Source organism: Acinonyx jubatus, chromosome X (assembly GCF_027475565.1).
Source record: "Acinonyx jubatus isolate Ajub_Pintada_27869175 chromosome X, VMU_Ajub_asm_v1.0, whole genome shotgun sequence".
NCBI lineage: Eukaryota > Metazoa > Chordata > Mammalia > Carnivora > Felidae > Acinonyx > Acinonyx jubatus.
Window position 1 is genome coordinate 115,150,123 of NC_069389.1, and position 14,656 is coordinate 115,164,778.

Genomic DNA, 14,656 nt, shown 5'->3' on the forward strand with positions numbered 1-14,656 from the left:
AAAAGTACCACCTGGTAGTAAGGTAAGGTGCCATATATGCTGAAGGGCCACTCACAAACAACGTATCTTCACTCCTCTAACCTTTCTCTACCTTTGGGGCAGTGGATTGTTCTAGCACATCCCCTACACCGCAATCCATCATTTCTATGCATCCCACAACTTAGCAGGCCCTTAAAAAACAGTGGCTTCCTCCCCCAATTTGCATCGTTCACTTCACAGAGCAGAGAAACGGGTTACTGATGATAACAGATGATGTACTTAATTAGCTACGGGAATTCCATTCAAAAGCCATTTGTTGAGAGTTGAAAATGTGCGAAGGCATATATGTACATCAGTGAATACAACAGAATTATCTAAACAATGGCTGCTCATACACAGCACAGTACTGGTATTGGAGACAAAATGAAAACTCCAAGTTAGAAAGTGCTACCTATTCTACAATAAATGGGAAAAATACAATCTGAGAAGGCTTAGAAAGCACACAAGTGGAAACAATTCAGAGCTTCAAAGGGAAAAAACATGAAGCACCCCAGTTCCTTTCAGATGCCCGGGGAGCTTACTTCGGACATATGTGTAAGGAAAAGGGGGACGATCCAGACCGAGGTTTAACCGGAGAACTAGGAGCTTCTGGCCGGTATGATCCAGATTTGTGTGTCTTTGCACCCTTGGCCTAACTGTGTCATGCTCCACCAGAGGCATTTGTAATATCCCAAGGGGCACAGACGGAATCTTATCACAACTTCAACCTGAAGCTGTTTGCAAACTCACAAAGTCAAAATGTTCAGAGCTCAAACAGAGTGGGTTCAGATTCATAATTTTCTTTATTAACAGCACATATTAAAACATTGAAAGGAAGCATTTAACATAAATTCGCATAGCTGGGGCTGCCATCAAGTGCTCTTGTTTGAGCCAAAAATCGAGTGTCGTTGAGCGTGATTCATTAGGTTATTTCCTGATCGATGGTAAATAATCCTGACAGGAGCGTATTGACTTCAAAAGTTTAATAACTTCTAAAATAACAATTTTACTGTTTGCAAAGAAACTGTGCCCTCAATCTCGACTTAATTCATCCGGGGCCGCAAGAGTTTCCGACTAAGAAGACGACACATTGAGTGTTAACAAAAAATGAAACCCAGCCATCCGTTTTGACCGAGAAAGTAAGTATTCACCACAGTTACGGTGAATCCCCCACTGAATAGATTCCCTCTGTCACTCTGATTTCTGTCAATGGATTCGATGTGAGAAACCTTTAATTTTAGTAGAATTCTCCATCGGTCAAAACAAAACACGAGCTCTGACAAGAAAGAAAACAAATACACATTTGACTTCACTTCGTCTGTAAGTCAGGCTCCTCAGTTCAGAATCGGATCGCACGCATCTCCCTTCGATCAGTGCCCCTCACGGGGATGTTCCAGAATTTCTGTACAGGGAATGCTCAGGGCTCAAAATCTGAGTGCAAGACAGGCAGGATAACGTGTAGACCTCTCGACGTTTTGCTGTTTTTGCTTAGTTGGCATATTTGTTGCGGTGGGAACCATAGATAGGCCTCCCTCGTCACCCCTCGCCACTGACACTGTCTTTTGGCTTTCCCCGGGAAGCCCGCTCTCAAACGCTCTCCTCTCCTGCCAAAACCTGGCAGAAAATGGTCCCGACTAGGAAGGACTGGCCACAAACGCTACCTGTCATTCCTCTCCACCATCCAACATACACGCGGGCTTCAGTGGCTTAGATTCTGACAGTATTTCGATGCTACTCTTTCATCTTCCAGGCACCGTTCGATGGGCCAAGTCATATAAAGTGCACCTTGGAATTGCTTCAGAAATACTGTTGGAGACACGATCCATTTTGTTCCGTCCAGCTTCCCTTATGTAACAATCATCACCGAACATGTGACAGGTGTTTCAAAAGGACCTTCACAGACAATGTTTCAACCCTCACAACGCCAGGATGGCTTTGCCTCTCCTCATTCTACACCTGATGAAACCGAAGCTTGGAAAGGTTAACACAGAAAAGAGTAAGCGTGGCAAAGACAGTATTAGGCGCTCATCAAACGCTCCGTATGTTTCCTTCTGGGAGGCTAACTACATTTCTCAGCCTCTCTGGGAGTTACATGGGGTCACATGAGTACGTTCTGGTTAGTAAAATACGGTTAGAAGTGATGTGTGCCACTCCCGTGGCCTTAAAGCTTCCCACACTTGCTTCTGGGATAAACTTGCCGCTGTGACACGAGGCCGTGTAATATAGCGGAGTCACATCTGGACTTGAAAATGAGGGAGCAAGTTGTGTGAAAAAAGCCACTGCAAGTTGGGGGCTTTTTTGTTAAAGAAGGTAGACTACCTGCATTCTCTCCCTTACATTTCACATTCTTAGCACAAAAACCTACTGGGCCATCATTCTCTGGTTCATCTGCCACCAGACTCCTATTTATCAGCCGAATCTCATTTTTAGATGCTGTCTCTAGAGCAATGCTGTCCTTCATTGCACGCCCTTCCCTCTGCTCTCACTACGTTTTGTTTATACCTGACACCTAGTAAGCAAGTGACCCGAGCGAGTCACTTTGCCTTGTTGGGCCTCCACTTACGTGTGCTTCACCTCATTTAATCGTCATGACCAACACTGGAAACACGTACTCTTAGTATCCTCAGTTCAAGATGGAGAAATGGAGGCCTAGAGACTTGCCCAAAGTCACACGGGTATTAAGTGGTAGAACCTCTTTTATGCTTTCACACTTACAAGACTATGCTACGACTCACTATCCACAAGGCTGGTCTCCCCCACTGCCTTAAGTTAGGGAGCTGGAGTCTAGATAATTTCAGTGTCCCCTGTACTTAATATACTGCTGACCCAGAGTTACGCTGCAACAAACATTTTTGGAATGAGTAAGTGGAGGGATGAATGAATCAGAACCAGAATCAGGTTCCTCTGTTCCAAGGCTTTCCTCCACTATATTCCAAGGCCTCGTGTCACAGCTGCAAAGTTCTCCCAGAAGCGAGTGCTTACGGGAAGCTTGCTACATAGTAGGCATTAAGGAAACATTTGCTGAATGAAGAAGATGGGTCATGACAAAGACTTGATGCGAGTGTGACCGCCAAGGAAACACATTTCTTTAGAACTACAGATTCCCTCCCGGGAAGATGGTGCCTGCCTAATGGAAACACATTTTATACTTCTGAGTATTTTTGCAGGTTTTGGATATGCACGCTTGAGAATCCAGGCTAACGGGAGCCAAATAAATCTGCATAACAGAAGGTGAGGAATTTGGAGCTCTCAGTGCAGTTCTGGATTGAGGCTGTGAAGAGACGTGGGAGGACGAAGACAGAAAGCAGCCATGATGGCAGCGTGAGGGTAGAGACTACGCGGGATGAAAGTGTCTGTGGGAACACTCCAGAGATGGGCGGCTGATGCATATTTTTAGAATAGGGATAGCTAATGTTGAACTCGAAACCGTTGGCACTTTACGAATGCAAAGTCCTCCTCCATATCTCGATGATTCCCAAATTCTGAATAAAGTCTACTACATTTTCCAAGGGTTTATGGCACGTTTGATGGAAATCAAGAAAGAGGCTGTGTTTCACATCTGAGTGGATACTGCGAGGGAACAGACAAGGGACTTCCAGAAACAGGACTCCAATGTCAATGGTGCCCATGAAAACCCAAGTTCTCCATGAACTGGCAAAAATCTTGGAAAAGACGCTGGATGTGTCATAAGGGTTCAAGTCACTTTGTCACGCGCCCAATGGCATGGTAACTCCCACTGACATCTGGGTTATTTGAGGTACTTGACAGGCCTAATTTTGATCACATTAATATATCAGAGATCTGAAAGCAGATTTGCCCTCAGTGAAATGGGATGCTGCAAGAAAAAAATATCTCACAGTCTGCATGGGCAATGAATTACAAAGAGCTAAATATACTTTCATGGACGGATGCCAAGGGAAAAAAGGAGCCAGATATTTTAAAACGTTTCCTGAGAGGAGATGAAATTAAAAAAAAAGGCTTGTGCAACTCACATTTAAGTGAGCAAGGAACAGCAAAATGGCAATTTTCCCCTTCATCCAGCACGAGGAAGCAGGCTGTACAGGAAGCAAGCAACCGCAAAGTAACGGACTTTGGGGCAGTGGAGGGAGAGACTTCCAGGCAGCAATCGGACTGGAATTCGTCCTTCCAGGGAATCCCATAAAACTGTTTCCATGGCAGCTGCAATGGGCTTTAATTTGAATGTACAGGCAGCTGCAAAGACATTTGCAGAAGCGAAAGAGTCACATTTCTAGCATTTACACAGATTGCATAATTAGCAATTAAGAGCAGGAACCGTTAGGGCACTAGGAATATCTGTACTTTGAAGGCTGAGTTTACAGCACTGCCGACACAGGAACTGAAAGCCCTCTGAAAGGCCACCCTTGGCTCTGATCAGGGCAGACAATGCTCTGATGTGGATACAGTCTACTTTGCCAGCAGAGTCCCGACACCCAGAGCAGATCAGCAACACCCCTCACGGGACAAGACGCGAGCAGTCCCCATTCCTGACTGTCCGGAGCTTTGCTACAGCGTTTTCTGTGCCTCCAGCAGCATCGCGTCTTCGTCTGTTTTTTTTTTTTTAAACTCCACTTAAAATAAGACAAAACAACCGTAACAACAAACGACCTCAGCTTTCCCTTCTGTTAACAGTTTGGGGAGGCATGACATGAGGAAGACCTTGAAGGGCTGAGCCAGTCAGGGACTGGGACCCATTTAAGGCCTGCGACAGCCCTGATCGCTGCCTTTCAGCTGGAAACAACACGGAGGAGAGCCCCATTTGTAACGTTAAAACTGGGCAGAGGCCAGCAGGGAAATGTTCCCTCTAGCCTTGTGCGACTCTAGTTAAGAATCAAGGTGTTCAGGGACGCCTGGGTGGCTCAGTCAGTTGGACATCCCACTTGAGCTCAGGTCACGATCTCCTGGTTTGTGAGTTCGAGCCCCGCATCGGCCTCTGTGCTGAACTCTTAGAGGCTGGAGCCTGCTTCAGATTCTCTCTCTCTCTCTCTGCCCTACCCAGCTCATTCTCTCTCTCTTAAAAATAAAGAAACTTAAAATTTTTTTAAAAATAATAACTGAAGTTGTGCCTGGATGGCTCAGTTGGTTGAGCACAGTTCGTGAGTTCCAGCCTCTGTGCTGTCAGCTGGGAGCCCAGTTCAGGTCCTCTGTCCCCCCTGTCCCTCTGCCCCTCCTCGGCTTGCGTTTCTCTCTCTCTCTCTCAAAAATAAATAAACATTGAAAAAAAATAACTGAAAGAACCGAGGGGAGTTGAGAGGAGGGTTGGGTGAAATAGGTGATGGGGATCACTTGTCATGATGAGCAGCGGGCAGTGTATGGAATTGTTCAATTGTATGTTAGTACACCTGAAACTAATACTACACTGTATGTTAGCTAACTGGAATTTAAATGAAAACTTAATAATATAAATGAAACAATCTTCCTATGAGGCAGGTACCATGAAGGGCACTTTCATTTAATTACACACTTAATTTTCAACACCATTAGATAGGTATTGTCATTCCCACGGTAAAGGTAAGAAAATAGACCCAGACAAAGCAAATTGCTGAATTTCACACACTGGAATGTGGCCAAGGTGGAATTTGCACACAGCCTTATCTTATACTAAGTCAATTTTTTATATTCACCCACATTTGCTTACAACAGGTTGGAAAATTTCCGAACAACCTTTCTAATCAGGAAGGAGGCCAAGTTCTGGAACATCACTCACTGAGGACTGACAATGGCAACAGATCTAATCCTGAAGGTCCCACAGTGCCTAGCGCAGCATTTGGGACAGAGCAGGTAGTTAATAAATTCTTGTGGGTGGAACCATAATCACAAAGCCTACAAAAAGAAAAAAAAAACGCATGCCTCCATATAATTTATAAAGGACTGAATTACATTTAGTGGAGACGATCTACTGTCCTTACGACCAAAAGGAAGTATTTTTAAGCACTTAAAATAAAAAAACTAACCTAATGTTATCTCATTTCCGGTTTTCCTCCCACTGTGTTTGCTATTGCGACAGCTGTAGCCTACAGTCTTCAACTATACAATGAGAATAGTGATAATACGTGGCTCATCCTATAGGGTCGTAGGGAGAAACAAAGAGAAAATTATTCTAGGATACACGTCTATCATAGCATGTGCGATAATGTACTGTCATTGTTTTGTGAATGCCTGCCACCTAGGCCCTGAAATCCTTAAAGGGAGAGACAATTTATTCTACTTTGTGCTCTCGGTATCTCGCAATGTAAAAATCATTAAGGGAACGACTGATAAAATTACTTCATAAAATAACGAATGACGGAACACCGTTCTTGAAGAGCATCATGACACGTATAGTTAATGTGTGTTCTTATGTATAAGTCTGTAGTAGAAACTATATACATATAGCTATATGTATGTATGTTATACAGACACGTAGTCTATATAAATACATTAACCATACATCACTAGATATATACATATACATATGTATATATATAAAGAAGTGATTGAAATGTTCTAAAACTGAGTAACTTTTAACTTAAAAATCTCCTTTTAGTTACTTGGTAATTGTCAACTTCTCTCCCCCATCTGACCCTTCATCGCAGTGGAATTGGTGGTGGTTGCACCGCTAGTTAATGTTAACTAAATATAGTTGAATCATATACCTAAAAATGAATAAATTTGATGGGATGTAAGTTACACCTCAATCAACCTTTTTTAAAAAAGATTTTTTTAATGCTTATTTTTAGAAAGAGAGAGAGAGAGAGAGCGCGCATGTGCAGGGGAGGGGCAGAGAGACAGGAAGACACAGAATCAGAAGCAAGTTCCAGGGTCCGAGCTGTCAGCACAGAGCCCAACGGGGTGGCGAGGGGGCTCGAACCCACGAACCATGAGATCATGACCTGAGCCGAAGTCGGACGCTCAGCTCAACCGACTGAGCCACTCAGGCGCCCCAATCAACCTTTTTATTAGTTGAACTTTACATACAATATTGCGTTAGCTTCAGGCATACAACATAGTGATTCGACATTGACATACATTATGAAACAGTCGCCGTGATAAAGGTGGTCACCATCGGTCACCATACAAAGTTATTTCAACATTACGGACTCTATTCTCTATGTTACACTTCTCATCCCCATGATTTATTTATTTTATAACTGGCAGTTTGTATCTCTTCATCCCCTTCACCTATTTCAGTGCCCCCCAAACCCTCCCCTCTCTGATAACGAACAGCTTGTTTCCTGTATCTACAAATCTCTTTCTGTTTTGTTTCTTCTTCTGTTTTTCAGATGCTACATATATTCTACATATAAGTGAAATCATACCGTAGTTATCTTTCTTCTGACTTATGTCACTTAGTACCTGTGTTATTCAAGTTGAAAAAAGCTTTTGTTTTGTTTTGTTGTTTGGTAGTTTGTTTCAGTAGACCCCACACCCTGGACTTTAATCCAACATTCAAATTCCCTGTTAGGATCCTTTTACCCTGCTCTCAGGGGGCCTGCCATACTCTCTTTATTTCAAACTTTGTGGCATTAGGGAAAGGTCCCATGAACTACAGGATGTCCTCTGAGCTTCGCTGGTCTCCAATTCCGTGTGGCCTCTGTGGTCCTATCCTGTGTTGTGGCCGACATCCCTGCGATGTTTCTGTCCTCCACGCGGGCACTTGGAGCTGACGTCAAAGGCCCTGCCACAGCCCACAACCACGAGATCTCTGCGTTTGATGGCTTCCTTTCATCAATCCCAGACTAATTTCGGTTCACCAGTTCGCTCACCCATGAAGGGCTTGAGAAATCTTGGCTACCTTCTCTGTATCACGCTGGGATACGTGGGGTCATTGGCTGTTTGTCTTTGTCCTTAAATCCAGTTTCAGAACATCTTCCTCAGGTGTTTCTAACCTTTACACCTATGGGCTACCTTATTACTCAAATGTCATGCTAATTTAAGGACATCTTTATGATGCTTGCCATTTCCCCAGACTATTCTGTCTGGGGCATAGGTTTATGCTCTATTCCAAACAGAGGAAGCTAAGATACCCACATATGATCACTGTGCCCAGTTTTGGGAACCAATATCTGACAATCGACTCTCTTTGATTTCTTGCTATAATAATCTTAGTCCCCCATTACCCTCTCTACCTCCTTCAGGCAATGGGTGACTCAAGAGGGGGGCTCAGGCTAAACACAAAGGAGAATTACAAAAAGCAGCTCATCAATACATTCAAAAAAGATCTGCAATACATGAGATTGTTATTTTTCAGACCTCTTCTAGGCCATAAAGGACATAAACTGTGGAGGAAATAATTAAATTGGAATGTGAATGACTTGGAGGTGTGAACCAATTTGGGTTTCAGATTCAAAGCATGAATTTCAAAGAAAAAGATTGTTTAAAATAGTACAGCATTGGGGCGCCTGGGTGGCGCAGTCGGTTAAGCGTCTGACTTCAGCCAGGTCACGATCTCGCGGTCCGGGAGTTCGAGCCCCGCGTCGGGCTCTGGGCTGATGGCTCAGAGCCTGGAGCCTGTTTCCGATTCTGTGTCTCCCTCTCTCTCTGCCCCTCCCCCGTTCATGCTCTGTCTCTCTCTGTCCCCAAAATAAATAAACGTTAAAAAAAAAAATAGTACAGCATTGCGGCGCCTGGGTGGTGCAGTCAGTTAGGCATCTAACTCTTGATCTCGGCTCAGGTCATGATCTCTGATTCATGAGTTCGAGCCCCGCATGGGGCTCTGCACTGATGGCAAGAAGCCTGCTTGGGATTCTGTCTCTCCTTCTCTCTGCCCCTCCCCCACTTGTGCGTGTGCATGCTTTCTCTCCCCCTTTCCCAAAAATAAATAAACTTAAAAATTTTTAAAAATAGCATCAACACATTAGAGTTAATAAACCACACAGTATGTATATCACCTGAAGGCAACAAGTGAAAAGGGATACTTTTCCCATGTCAAGGTAGATATTGCTATAACCGTATGTCATTTATATATGATTGCCAGATTTGGAAGATTATGGGTCTAAGAGCTAATTTCAATTTACAGTCAAGAATATCCATATAATGGGATCATTAACACCAGAGGAGACAAGGCTATACGCTAACAGAAAATCTGCAGGTGTCTCAAAGATAACCCATTGTTTACAATGAGAGTGCTTTGCCGTAAGGGTATCAGATTAGTTGGCAGCAAAGATCTCTATCTAATCGGGGGGGGGGGGAGGCTTGGGAAAAGAGTCTTTTGGTGATGCTATAAACTTCTTTCTGACTACTCAAGACAGTTGACAGCTATTAAAACTCAAGGCAAGTACAGAATAAAGATGAGTTGGTGTCAGATCCAGACCCTCCCGCTGTGGTCCCTACCTTTTGATAGATTGTGTAAACACCTTCACCAGAGTTCCTCAAACGGGCCGTGAGTTATTTCATCCCAGGAGCATTCTACGCAGCCTCTAACCCACGGTCAGAGCAGCCTCCTCTGTTAACAAGCACGGCGTTACACACATTTCATTAGCTACGTGTGCGCTATGGCACCAAAGAGGTTTAGAAGCAGCGATGGAGACCCCTAGTAGCAAAGGGGTTTCCATCTCATGAAGTGAGCCGTACCTGTAGGCAGTAGCTGCGGTATAAACAGGTTGTAGCACAATGGCCAGTGTCAGCGGGAGGGGATGCTCTACTTAATTATCAATGACGTGTGTCTAGGGATGAGAACCTACAACAAACTTTGTTATTTGTTAATCTTGGCATGTATATTATGATTCTAAGGCTGCAAAAACAAGCTGATTGTCTTTGCTAAGGAGGTGGGATATTATATACACAAGGAAGTGGGGCCGTGGAGAGGAATAAGAAACTGCTGAGCAAGCGGAGTGTGAGAAGGCATTTAACCGCAAATCTTTCCATTGCACCCACGACACGTTTCCACTGCGTGCTAGAAAGCCACTCTTAGTGAAAAGCATCGTCCCTCTGAAGTAACTTTTAAAAGACATTATTATGATTATGCCTGCCTTTAACTCCACTTAGGTAAACGTACCCTGGGTCTATCATCCTGGCCTGAGGGGCTCAGGCCTTTGGCTTAACCCTGGCGATCCAAAGTGTGCCACGTGAGCACCTCATTCATGCCATATTTGGTATTCAGAAAGAATCTGCTGGCTTACCGCATCCTAGCTAGAATAAAGGTAAAATGAGTGAACATAAGATTCGCAGTTGGAGTGCAATCACTCTTTAACAGAGTCTAAACTTCAGTGATTTCTGTTTTGCAAATGATTTTATTAATTTCCTTATTCTCCTGTCTTCCTATCAACAGATACCCTACAATTAAATGCTTTTTTCTATTACTAGCCATGTCTCACAACTCCTACTGGATAATAATAGTTTTCCAAGACATCCTTGTCTACTCTTCTCTACCTAGACGTTTGTATAAATAAGGATTAGAAGGGGAAACACTACTTAAAAGGCTGAAAATGATCTAAGCTTCAGTATCAAATTAAAGACAGGAAATATTTTTATCATGTTATAGCTTCAAGTGTCTCTAATTGCTGTATTTATTTCAGTGTAAAGGAATAAATGAAAAATAAAAATATTTCAAATGATAAAAAGCAATTATTTCCTCTTCAACATTTAAAACCAGGCTTTACAAAGGTGCCGCATTAAAGTATAATGTTTTAATAAGAGTAATTTTCATAATTACACCTCAACTTCACATCTCCATTTTAATTAGAATCTTCTGCTCTTCTGCAAGATTTCTATAGTCAGTTGCAAATGTATTACCAACTTCTTCATCAAGGTAACCAACCTTCAGAACAACTCAGTCTTCAAGAACTCCCAGAATACTTGAATGCTTTAAGTCAATTTTTGTCCTAATTGAGAGAAAAAATGGTACCGTCTCAAGGAGAACCGTGATATAATTCAGCTAATGTCAGTGCACATATTTGCTTTCAGTTCTGAGATGATCATATTCTTCACAATCCCCACTTAGTGACACTGTCGTGCCGTTTCTCTTAGTTAATAACGACGGCCATCTGAGGAATAGTTACAGATTAGAGTACTGAAAAAAAAAATGTAAAACCACCACTAGAAAAATGAGTTGTGAAAAGATCCTATTATTCAAAAGGACTCTCTTCACATTCTCTTAATATAGTCTCCTGTTTTGACCATCACAATCCATTCTTACCCTGACTGCCTTCAAGAGGAGCACCCAGGAAACCAGGGGTCTGGCTTTAGTCTGTTTCGTCTTTGATTGTTAATTCCCTTGATGACTTCCTGAGAAGATTCACCACCAATGACACAGCACATTTTACTCCTCATGCATGTAAATTCTCTGTAGCAAACAGCAACTGGTCTTCAGGGAAAATTAGAGTTCCACTGTCGTAGAGCTTCAGCCAGACTCTATTTACATTCATACGACACTTTCAGTTTCTGGAATTTTCATTGGTAAAATTTCATTTTAAGACCGAAGCGAATCGTCCTTTCCCTTCCCACTGACGACTGGGGCCAATAACTTGTATAAAAGAACAAATTACTCAATGGTTTAAACACTGCTTACAGCTATTAAAGGACACAGACTATAAGGCGTAACAGAGCAAGCGAGGCTCTGTGGAGTTGAAAAAAGGTAAAAGGTGTTTTTGGATTTCTCTGCCTCTGTGTTACCTAACACCTATCAGACTGTCCTGGAATTATCCAAAGCCCCTTCCTGCCAATCTCAGTGTTGCCCCCAAATCTCCTGTTTAAGCCCATACTTCTAAAGCATGTTCTTCCCTTTCATCTCAACATCCATATTTTGGAGCTAGGTTTTGGAAAGAAAGCAGTAAGACTGCATTAAATCTCATTACCAAATGAATGGTCGGCATCTTTCTACTAGCCCTCATTCATTCATCCACTGAATGTGATAATGAATGCCTACTATGTATCAGGCGTTGGGCCTGGCTATGGAGATACAACAGAGAGCAAAACCAGACGCAGTTCCCAACATTATGGCTTCAAATTTAGTAGGGAGAGAGAGATTTTAATAAGCTAATTACAACGAGATAGACCTGATATCACGAAGAGACTTGATCTAGTCTTGAACTCGGGGAAGGTGAACTTCTGAGAATGTGACGATTGAGCTGATATCTAAAGAAAGAATATGAAGGGGGGGGGAAGAGTGTTCCAAAGGGTGTGAAAACGTGGCCAGAGGACAAATCATGGGGGAGCACATTTGGAAAGGAAGCTAGAGATATAAGTGGAAGCCACAGGACTTAGGCATTTGTAGGTCACAATAAAGGTCCCCTCCCCCGCCCCCGCCCAAGAATGATGCGAAGTTATTTAATTGTAGAAGGTTACAGATGATGACCGGATATGATTAGATTTGCAATTTGAAAAGATCAGTCTTGCTGCTGCATGGAAAGAAATTAGAGGGTAGAGTAGTTAGGAGGCTGGTGCAGTACTACATGAGAAAAATGATGATGGCATGGGCTAGAATAAGCATCCACGTGGAGATTTTAAATAGGCCATTAAAACATGGCCTCGGCGTTTGGAAGAGACATCTGGGCTAGAGATGCGATCCATCTCATTGGGGCAGTTACACTTTAAAACAGGATGTTTGTTCATTTAAACTGGCAATGGAAGAGATATATTTGTACAAAAGTTTCCTACACAGTGACGTTTAAATCCCACCACTGTCGATCTAGCCTGTATGCTGGCCTTATCTTAGGGGCAGGGTAACTTTTTGAAAATGCGTATTTGATTGTAGCAAATCACCAAACAGAAGAACAATAGCATTGTGAACTTACAGGTTCTCTCCTTTCTACAGCACTCCCAGGAATCATGAATTGGAAGGCTGAGAAAGCAAATTCTAGAACAAAAATTAAAATACAAAACATGAATTTCATCAAAGCACACTGCCCCCATTCAATAAACCAAGGCAAGAATAAGAGAATTTGGAAGAATCTCCAAAGAATTTTGGAAATTATTTATTTATGACAATGTCCTATTGTCTCTCAAAGACTGATTTGTGGCTTTCAAAGATATACATGATGCAAAACAGGAGGATCTAAACTAAAGGTAGCACAAAATCAATGAAATGGAAGCAATGATCTTGATATTACCAATCACATTAAATGGTTAGATACCATGACTGGGCTCTGATTTGAGCACTCCGCATTTCTTATCAGCTACAAGATGAAAAAGAAATGTTAAGTTGTACCACTTATATATGCTGAGTAAAAATTGGGACATATCATCTGATAATGAGGTAAACTGTAAAGTTGAATCTTTCCCGGACTATCTGGAACATAAGGTTTTCTTTGCTGTATAGTTCTCATTGCTTAACAGAAGACAACGTGCGTGTTATTCTGGAGATCTATTTCTTTGTATTGAATTCAAGAACGTATCGATGGACTCTACAATTTGATAGAAATCTTGGAATGCAAGAAATATAACTGACTGGCAAAATGTTCAGCATTGCCAACGGCCGGTCAGAGCTCCATCTTCTCCACTTGTGTAGACGTTCAGTCACTAGCTCATTTCATAATGAGGCAATTTTAACAAGCTTTGGCTTACCAATGCAGGAATAGAGTCTCCTAGGTCTCTTCGCACATGGGCTACCCTTCCCCCCACCATCAATTATTGATCCATTTGTTTTAGCTTAGTTCATAAAATGCTGAACTTTTCTAAACTGTAAGGAAGTTTCCTGAAACACATTACTAATAATAAACTACTTTAAATGTACTTTTGTTTAGAGGACGAAATTAATATGTTGTGCTTTATAAATATGCACAAGCAAAATAGTATGATTTTTGTTTGTAAATGTACCTCTCATAAATCCTTAAGTGGCTTTGAACTCATATTTTATTTTAGCTGCAATATTTAAAAAAGCTGAAAGCGTGTTTTGTTTTGTTTCCAAAAGAGATTTATGTTACGATGCAAATTATGTATCAGTTCAATTGTCTCCCACAACTCTGATGACGTCTTTATGAAACTGGAGGTACTTTAAGTTCTGAGAAATGTTAATAAATACTTTACTGAAAACTTTGTTATAGAAACATAAAATCTGGGGCACCTGGGTGGCTCAGCTGGTTAAGTGTCTGACTCTCGATTTCAGCTCAGGTCATGATCTCACGATGGTGAAATCAAGCCCCGCATTCCACACTGGGCATGGAACCTGTTTGAGATTCTCTCTCTCCTTCTCTCCCTCTGCCCCTCCCCTACTTGTGAAGCCCCCCACCCCTCTAAAAAAGAACAAAAGAAAACAGAAAAAAAGAAACATAAAATCTTAAATTAGCAAGCCAGTTATTAGGTTTGCCATCACATCAAAAGGGCTATTTCTGCAGTCTTTCCTGCATGGGGACTGTAAATTACCTCTTTAGGACCCTGTAGCCATGAAACAGCATAGACTTTAAAGGGCAGAATACTCCAAAGTAAATCTTTCTTGGGACTGATAGTTGAGATGTCAGAGAGAGGGACATTTACAAACGTAGTTTTTGGTTAGGTAATATAATAATGATAGATTTCCTTTGTATGAAACCTTAGGATTTCGCAAAGCACTTTTACATATAATACTCTTGAATATGAATAACGTTCTGGTAACACACAAGATACCGATTATAAGTGTTCTAAACCTTCCTGTCTTCTGTTTGTCTGCTTGTTATTATTGGCCTGAAGTGTCCAAGAGCTTTTCTCGATATCCCCATGAGTCCCT